General features: G+C 38.3%; 1 pseudogene; it reads right to left on the reverse strand.

Moving 5' to 3' along the window:
* Positions 1 to 5,403: 5,403 nt before the first annotated feature.
* LOC118858207 lies at positions 5,404 to 5,942 on the reverse strand (annotated as a pseudogene).
* Between the last annotated feature and the right edge of the window lie 2,974 nt (positions 5,943 to 8,916).

Here is an 8,916-nt window from a genome sequence, read left to right on the forward strand (position 1 = left end):
AAATAAGATATACAGGCAATGGGAAATAGAAATCTATCTTGCCCTACAAGAAAGTAAGGGAAAAGGGGATGGGGGGGATGGGGTGACAGAAGGGAGGGCTGACTGTGGTACTGGGCAATCAGAATATATGACATCTTGGAGTGGGCAGGGAGAGTTGGAATGGGGAGAAAATTTGTAATTCAAAGTCTTGTGGAAATTAATGCTGTAAACTAAAAAATATTAAATAAATAAATAATGATTAAAAAAAAAGAAAGAAAACAAGCATCACAAATGGTAAAATTTCTTAAGACATACAAATATGGCAAATCCTTAATGAAGTTTGTATTTTTCCTTGCCAAAAACAAAGAAAACCTCCAATGAGGTCATGAAACATCAGACATCACTTCAAAAATGACCGAACAGCAATGACATTGTTCTAGAGTCTGTACAGTGCTGGAGTCCTGAGACCTGGGTTTCATTCTTGGTTCTTTGACCTTCAGGAAGCCTTTATTTTGTGCCTAACCATGTGTTTGGACTCTGGGGATAACAGAGAATGTATAATCTTTACCCTCTCAGAGTTTCAAATCCTTGAGGGTGGAGGGAAACAAAGACATCAAACAGTGAGAGAATATTCCAAGGAATTCAGTTCCAAAGCTAAGCTGAACGTAGCAAGTGTGATGATCTCTGGAAGACATGCATTCTTACAGCTTGGGATAGTGAACAGAGAAGTAATGTCTAGCAATCCCAGGAATGCTGCACTTTGGATCAGCAGAGATCTCTACCTCCTAAAGATCTAGATGATCCTGGGGAAGTAGAGTGATGAATTTCCCCTGAGTCTCAGGTTCATTTTCTGCAGGATGACACTAATAAGCCCAATAGCACACACACCCAGGGTCTGATAGAAATACCAAGTGAGCTAAAAATAGTGTTAGAGGCTGGTCCTATGATTTCCTTGGTCTAGGGAACTCCTCTCACTTAACAGATACGGAAATTGTGTACCAAAGGAAAGAGATAGCCACTTTAAGTTCACACAGCTAACTAATGACTAGCAACATGGCCCAAAGGAAAAGGGCACTGATGTTTGAATTAGAAAACCTGGGTTCAAATTCTGTTTACTGGTGTGACCTTGGATTATTAATTAACAAGAAACAATTCATTGTTAACCATAAGTTGTTATGTAACTCAGGATAAAAAAAATTAAATATATAGTAAAAGGGTGGCAGGTTGATACATGACATACAAGCAAGTGTGATGAATCCCTACGCAAAAGTTAATGTTATTTTTTGGCTTCATTAAGACAATATCAGTGTCGAAGAATGAGAAGGTGATAAACCCTCTGTGTTCTTCCTGGTCAGACTACATCTGGATTGTCATATTTAGTTTTAATGGTACATTTCACAAACATCTACTCTAATGGTAAAAGAACTAGAAATCAGGGCATTATATAGAATGATTGATGATATTGGAATTTTTCTCTTGGAAAAGAAAAGACACAGGAGGTGGGTAATAGTAAATTTGTTCTTCAGTTGTTCAGTCATGTCTGACTCTTCATGACCCCATGGACCACAGCCTGCCGGGCCTTTCTGTCCTCTACTATCTCCCAAAATCTTTCCAGTCTCATGTTCCATGATACCATCTACTCATCTCATCTGCTGCTGTCCCCTTCTTCTTTTGCCTTCATTCGTTTCCAACATCAAGGTGTTTTCCAATAAGTCCTGTCTTCTCATTATGTGCCCAAAGGATGTAAAGTCCATTTTCTCTATTTGACCTTCCAATAAATAGTCTAAATTAATGCTAACCAAAAAAAAAAAAACAACCAACCAACCAAACAAACACAACTACTTCTCTTTGGCTGATGATAAAAAATTAAGTGGATTGAAAGAATGCAAGAAAAGTTCATTTTTTAAATTTTATTTTTAATTTATGAAATAAAGCAACAATTTTCATAACAGTACAATAAAAAGATGATTGTACATGAAACTGCAAATCCACGATGCACAACCTGCTATTCTTTTCAAACATACAACAAAATTATCCTGTAAATTTCTCTATTTCTTCCCCCACCCCAATCCCAGAGATGGCTCCTATTAGGCCAAATAAGTATATGTGTGTATATGTACACACACATACACATACATATACATATATGTATGCATATATATGTATGTGTATGTGTATATGTATGTAAATTATTCTATACATACTTCTATTTATCAGTTCTTTCTCTGAATGCAGATAGCATCTTTCTTCTTCTGGCCTTTATAGTTAATTTGGGTCTTTATGATAGACAAAATAACTTATTCACTCAAAGAACATCCATGTTAATATTGGAAGGGAAAGAGAGAGGGAGAAAGGAAGGAAGGAAGGAAGGAAGGAAGGAAGGAAGGAAGGAAGGAAGGAAGGAAGGAAGGAAGGAAGGGAGGGAGGGAGGGAAGATGAAGTTATGCAGGTCCATTTGAAGAATATATTGGTCAGAAAGAATCACTGATGATCCAAAAGATTAACCAAATTTCTTAGTTATTTTAAACTATTTTCTCTTCAGCTTTTCTTAATGACTACTTCTCTGATGGCTTATTATTGGGTAGAAATAATCCAAAGCCCCAAAAGTTATTCCCACAGATTACAAACTTTGGTAGTTGCAATTGAGTTGGAAATATTTTGTGACTTGGCCTAGTGGAAGATGTTTCCTTGTCATTCAAGAAGAGAATGCCTAAATTCAGAGACATTCATCACCTGAAACTGGTGACCAGGTAATATGATGTTTTTGTCCACAGAAAGTCATAAAACTATATTCTGAGAAGTTGAGATACTGTGATCAGGGTTGATGGAAGGAGCACCCCTAAAAGCAAATCCAAGATATTTTAAAGAAGCTATTGAAGTTGAGACTTCATTTTTTTCCCTTAAAAGCCAAGATGGTGGAGAAAAGTCAGAGACTCACCCGAGCTCTCCCCAAAGCCATTGAAAAACTTTTTGAATAATTCTCCAAAACAAATTATGGAGTGGGAGAATGCACAAAAGAATAAGGTGAAACAACCTTCCAGCCCAAGACAATAGAAGATCATTAGCAAAGGTCTGCTGCACCCAGGTAAGTATAGTTAAGTTCAAGTACACCCCAGTCACCAAGGAGTTGACCTTGGGGTTGACTAAATCAGTTGCAGCAATGGAGGTTTCTGGACCTCTTAGCCCACAGACAGTAAGGAAATCAGACAATGGTCAGAAAGGGATTACAGAGTTCCCTTCGCTGGCTCCAGGAACAGGACTGTTTTCCATTGTCCATGCTCAGATCTGGGTTGTAGTCCTGAATCTCAGCTCTAGGGCAAAGAGAAGCACTAGCACACCAGAAATTGTGGCCACAAGGGAGCTGGAACCTTGATCACAGTTCCAGGGTGGAAAAGAGCTCTTGTGGTCACTCACAGATCAGAGCACAGGCCAGGAGAGTAATAAACACTGCTCTCTCTAGATCATACCCACCTTGGAAGAACCAAAAACTTACAGGTCCCCAGAATTACTTCTGAAAACAGCTGCACAAAAACCTGAAGCTTGGGACAGTGGCCCCTCCACTCCAGAAACAGAGCGCCATTTTACCATAGTTAGTAAAGCACATTTCACAAAATACAGATAGTGGGATGGTTCCAAAATGTTCCAGAATGGAATGGCTCCCCAAGCTCTCATGCTTAATTTATTTTCTTTCAATACCTGGACACCACAGAGAAATGCCTGGTGCTCTTGACTAAATTTTTGAAATCTCCAGTCAAGCTTTGGGGCTGACATAGGCTGTGCTTATTGTGGAAAGCTTTCAAATAGAAGCACCACATACTTGACCAAAATTAAAGGGCTTTTTTTGTTGTTGTCCAAGTATGTCAGGAAGCTCTTCTCAATGTTTATAAGCAGCTATCATTGTGTCCTTCCTAAGAGTTATTCAAGCATGGCAGAGAACTAATCACTGCCTGACCTGAACTGCAGGGGAGAAAAGGCCTAGTTATAAATGGTTTATGATTGAAGATCTAATGCTCTCATTGTGCAGCCTGCTCTGAACCACAACCTCAGAGCTCTTTTTTGTTTTCTAATAAGTATCCATGTGAGCACAAGTATGAGCACAAACTCTGTGAAATAAATAAAGATCCAAAGACATAGCTTTACATGGCTCTCTATTTTAACCATGCAAAGCCGATTGCTGGTTTGACTTTTATCACCATTTCTCAAGTTTCAAAGGAGAAACCACTGACAATTACAGTGGTCTGGTATTCGACTGTAAAACCTACGCTAAGCATATTTGTTCTGTGTGTTCAAGTGTTTTACTTGTCTTTTTAATTTTTTAATGTGTAAAAAAATGCACTGAGTTCAGGTTAAAAACCAAACCCAAAATGGATCTCAATACATATCTTACAGGCCAGTAGGAGTAGCACTCAGCTCTGCTGCTGCACATTAACCCCCTGCAACCCATGTTAATGTGCTTAAAATCCCTCCCAGGTACTAAACAGTGAGTTCATTTTTTTTTACAATAAAAAAGCTGAATAATATCACAAAGGAGTGCATGCATGCCAGAAACTTCCTCAATGGGAAAAAAAAAACAAAACTATTTACATTAAATAAGAAACCTATTTCCAAGCCTATGTTTGCCACATTTATAGTATGGTGCAATACATACTGTGACAAGAAGTAGGAAAAAGCAGCTTCTGGCACTCAATACCACAAAGTCTCCTAGTTTGCCACTGTAGCCAGAATGGACTTTGTTTTCTTTGAATGACTCAGCTTGCCTCGTTGAGCTTCCCTGGACGCTGGGGCTTGCTCTTCCGGGGCAGGACCAGAGCTTCCTGTGTGATGAGTCGTGGGGCTGGCTGAGGGGAAGTGTGTTAACATGGTCTACGCTAGGGGGAAGGGCCAAGTCAAGAACCGATTGGCCCTGGTCATTCAGGCGGCGCTTGATGATGTCAAAAACTCTATAAGAGGGGAGAGGACAGCTTGAAGATCCTCCTTTCCTTTTCCGGTTGGAGCCAGAGACACCTACAGCCGAAGCTGAGCTGCCGGTAGCAGAGCTGACTAGAGGTTAGTGGGTAATCTTCTTACCGTAGAGGGGAAGCATGTATACGATTTTGCCTTATACCATCTCGCTTCTCTGTGGCCTCCTGGTTACTCTTGTAAGGCGGACTTACTGGGCCTGGAAGCTTTTGATGAAAATATCAAAATGGGTACGCTGGTTTGTGGGCTTGTTATTGTGGAGTGTAAATACAAGCTTCAGTTCTCCTGCCTTCTGCCTAGAGAATTCCTTATATCCTGCGGTTCCGGACCTTTTAGGCACATATGAGATTCTCTTTGAAATCATAAATTCTGCCTTCCTAATATAGCCACATGAGAGTAAAGCAAAGGATGAATAGGAGGAAATAAGAGGGAGAGAAGAAAAGAGGAGGAAGAACTTGTGTTGTTTCAGTTCTGGTTTTGGAGCTGATTGGACAGCAAGTCCAGTCTTTCATAGAGCCCATTCCCACCAGTGGCACAGGCAGGCTGGATGTACCAGTTTCTGTGATGAAGAGAATGCAGTCCAAGTTTATCTGTGATTTCAGCTGCATTCATGGCATTGAGAAGATCCTGTTTGTTAGCAAACACTAACAGACAGCATCTCTAAGCTCATTCTCTGCCAACATTCTCGTCAGTGTTTGGGACTCATTTACTCATTCTCTGTTATCACTATCAATCACAAAAAATTGTCCTTGGTTGTTCTGAAAGTAATGGTGCCATAGTTGTCACATCTTGTCTTGGCCACCTACATCTCACAATGTGAAGCTAATGTTTTTGTATTCTACAGTTTCTACATTGAAACTGATAGTGGGAATAGTATTTACTATTCACCAAGCTTCAGTGTGTAAAAAAATAGTTGTCTTTCCTGCAGCAAACAGACCAATCATTAGAATCCACTTTTTTTTGCCAAAATGCCCCTTGTAGAGGTTGGTGAATATATTCCCCATGTTCCAAGTGTGATGTGTTGAACGTTGGCAAAAGAAATTTCCCAACTTCTGAGCCTTAGGCTTCCCATCTCCATACCTGTGAGTAGCTGGTATTTTTACTACTTTTTAATCAGCTCTCCAGCTAGCATAAAGTTAGAAATCAAGAAATAAACTGGAAAATGAGCAAACAAAAGAAAAAAAATCCAGACTGTGGAGAGTTACTATGGTGACAGGGAAGATAAAAACACAAACACAGAGGAAGACAACAAAGCCAAAACTCCTACATGCAAAGCCTCTAAGAAAAATATAAATCATTCCCAGCCATTAAAAGCTCAAAAAGAATTTTAAAAACTAAGAGAGGCAGAGGAAAAATTGGGAAGAGAAATAAGAGTGATACAAGAAAATCATGAAAAGAGAGTCAACAGCTTGGTAAAGGAGGCACAATAATACTCAAGAAAATAAGATCTTAAAAAAAACAGAATAGGTAGTGGTAAAAACAGGACAAAAATCCAATTAACAGAAGAATGCCTTGAAAAGCAGAATTACCCAAATGGAAGAAAATATACAAAAGTTCACTGAAGAGAAGAACTACTTAAAAGGTAGAATTCACCAAATGGAAGAGATATAAAATCTCATTAAAGAAAATAATTCCTTGAAAGTTAGATTAGTGCAAGTAGATGCTAATGACTTTATGTGACATAAAGAAACAATAAAACAAAATCAAAAGAATGAAAAAAATGAAAAAATGAAATACTGCATTGGGAAAAAAGTGACCTTGAAAATAAATCCAGGGGAAGTAACTGAAGAATCATTGGACCACCTGAAAGCCATGATTTGAAAAAATGTAGACATCATCTTTCAAGAAATAATCAAGAAAACTGCCTTGATATTCTAGAATCAGAGGTTAAAATAGAAATTTTAAAAATCCACCAATCACCTCCTAAAAGATATCCCAAAATGAAAACTCCCAGGAATATTACGGCCAAATTTAAGAGCTCCCATGCAAGCAGCCAAGAAGAAATGATTCAAATATTGTGGAGCCATAATCAGGATAACATAAGATTTAGCAGTTTCTATATTAAAGGAGCAGAGGGCTTGAACTATGATATAGAAGGCAAAGGAGCTGGAATCACAACCAAAAATCACTTGCCCAGCAAAACTGAGTATAATCCTTCAGGGCAGGGAGAGGATAGATATTCAGTAAATTAGAGGGATTTCAAGCATTCCTGATGAAAAGACCACAGCTGAATTGAAAAATTGACGTTCAAACACAAGACTCAAGAGAAGCATCAAAAGGCAAATAGGAAAGACAAATTATAAGGGATTTAATAAGGTTAAACTGTTTACATTCCCACATGAGAAAATGATACTCATTAGTCCTAAAAACTTTTTCATTATTAGGGCAGTTAGAAGGAGTACACATAGAGAGAGGGCATGGGTGTGAGTTGAATATGATGGGATGATTGTCTAAAAAAGTGAAATTAAAAAGTGAGAAAGAATGTGCTAGGAGAAGGAACAGGAGAGAGGTTGAATGAGGCAAGTTATCTGACATAAAAGAAGTACAAAAGAACTTTTGTCGGTAGAAGGGAAGATGAGGGAATGGGCAGGGAATCATTTGAAGCTCACTCTCATTGGAATTGGATCAAAAAAGGGAATAACATAGACACTCAATTGGGTATACCTTTTTATTCTTTTGGAGGGGGGAAGGCAGGGCTTTTGGGATTAAGTGTCTTGCCCATGGTCACACAGCTAGTAAGTGTATCAAGTGTCTGAGGCCAGATTTGAACTTAGGTCCTCCTGACTCCAGGGCCAGTGCTCTACTCACTGTATGCTGTAGCTGTTCGGTTATATCTCAAGATACAGGAAAATAGAGGGGAAGGGAATAAGAGAAGAGGTGGGCATGATAGAAGGGATGGTGGATTGGGCAAGGCAGAAGTCAGAAATAGAGTAAATTTCTTTGATAAAGACATCATTTCTCAAATATATAGAGACCTGAGCCAAATATATAGAAATAAGAGCCATTCCTCAATTGATAAATGGTCTAAGGATATGAACAGGCAGTTTTCAGATGAAGTAATCAAAGCTATCTATAGTCATGTGAAAAAAATGCTCTAAATCACTATTGATTAGAAAAAATGCAAATTAAAACACATATGAACCACCACCCTGCATCTATCAGATTGGCTAACATGACAGAAAATGAAAATGACAAATGTTGGAGGAGATGTGAAAAAAATGAGACAGTAATGCACTGGTGGTGAAGTTGTCTACTGATTCAACCATTCTGTAGAACAGTTTGGAACAATGCCCAAAGGGCTATAAAACCATGCGTATGCTTTGACCAAACAATACCACTACTAGGTCTGTATTCACAAAGAGATTAAAAAACAAAAAGGAAAAGGACCTATATGTACAAAAATATTTATAGCCACTCTCTTAGTGGGGGCAAAGAATTGAAAATTGAAGGGATGTCCATCAATTGGTGAATGACTGAACAGGTTGTATACAATTGTGATGGAACACTATTGTGCCATAAGAAATGACAAGCAAGATGCTCTCAAAAAAACCCAAAAAACTTACACAAACTGATGTAAAGTGAAATGAGCAGAACCAGGAGAACATTGTATAACGCAGCAGCAATATTGTATGATGATCAACTGCGAATACAGCAATACAAAGATCCAAGATAATTTTGAAGGACTTGTGAAAAATACCACCTGTCTTCCAAGAAAGAATTGATGGAGTCTGAACACAGCTCAAAGCATAATTTTTCTTTATTTTTCTTGTTTTTTTGTCTGTGTTTTTTTCACAACATGACTTACATGGAAATAGATTTTGCAAGACTGAATATGTATCACCTATATCAAATTGCTTGCCTTCTCAATGAGAGGGGGAGTGAAGGGAAGGAGGAAGAGAATTTGGAACTCAAAATTTGAAAAAAAAGAGAATGTTAAAATTGTTTTTACACGTAATTGGGGGGGAAATAAGATATTAA

This window comes from Trichosurus vulpecula, chromosome 7, assembly GCF_011100635.1.
Source record: "Trichosurus vulpecula isolate mTriVul1 chromosome 7, mTriVul1.pri, whole genome shotgun sequence".
NCBI classification, from domain to species: Eukaryota; Metazoa; Chordata; class Mammalia; order Diprotodontia; family Phalangeridae; genus Trichosurus; species Trichosurus vulpecula.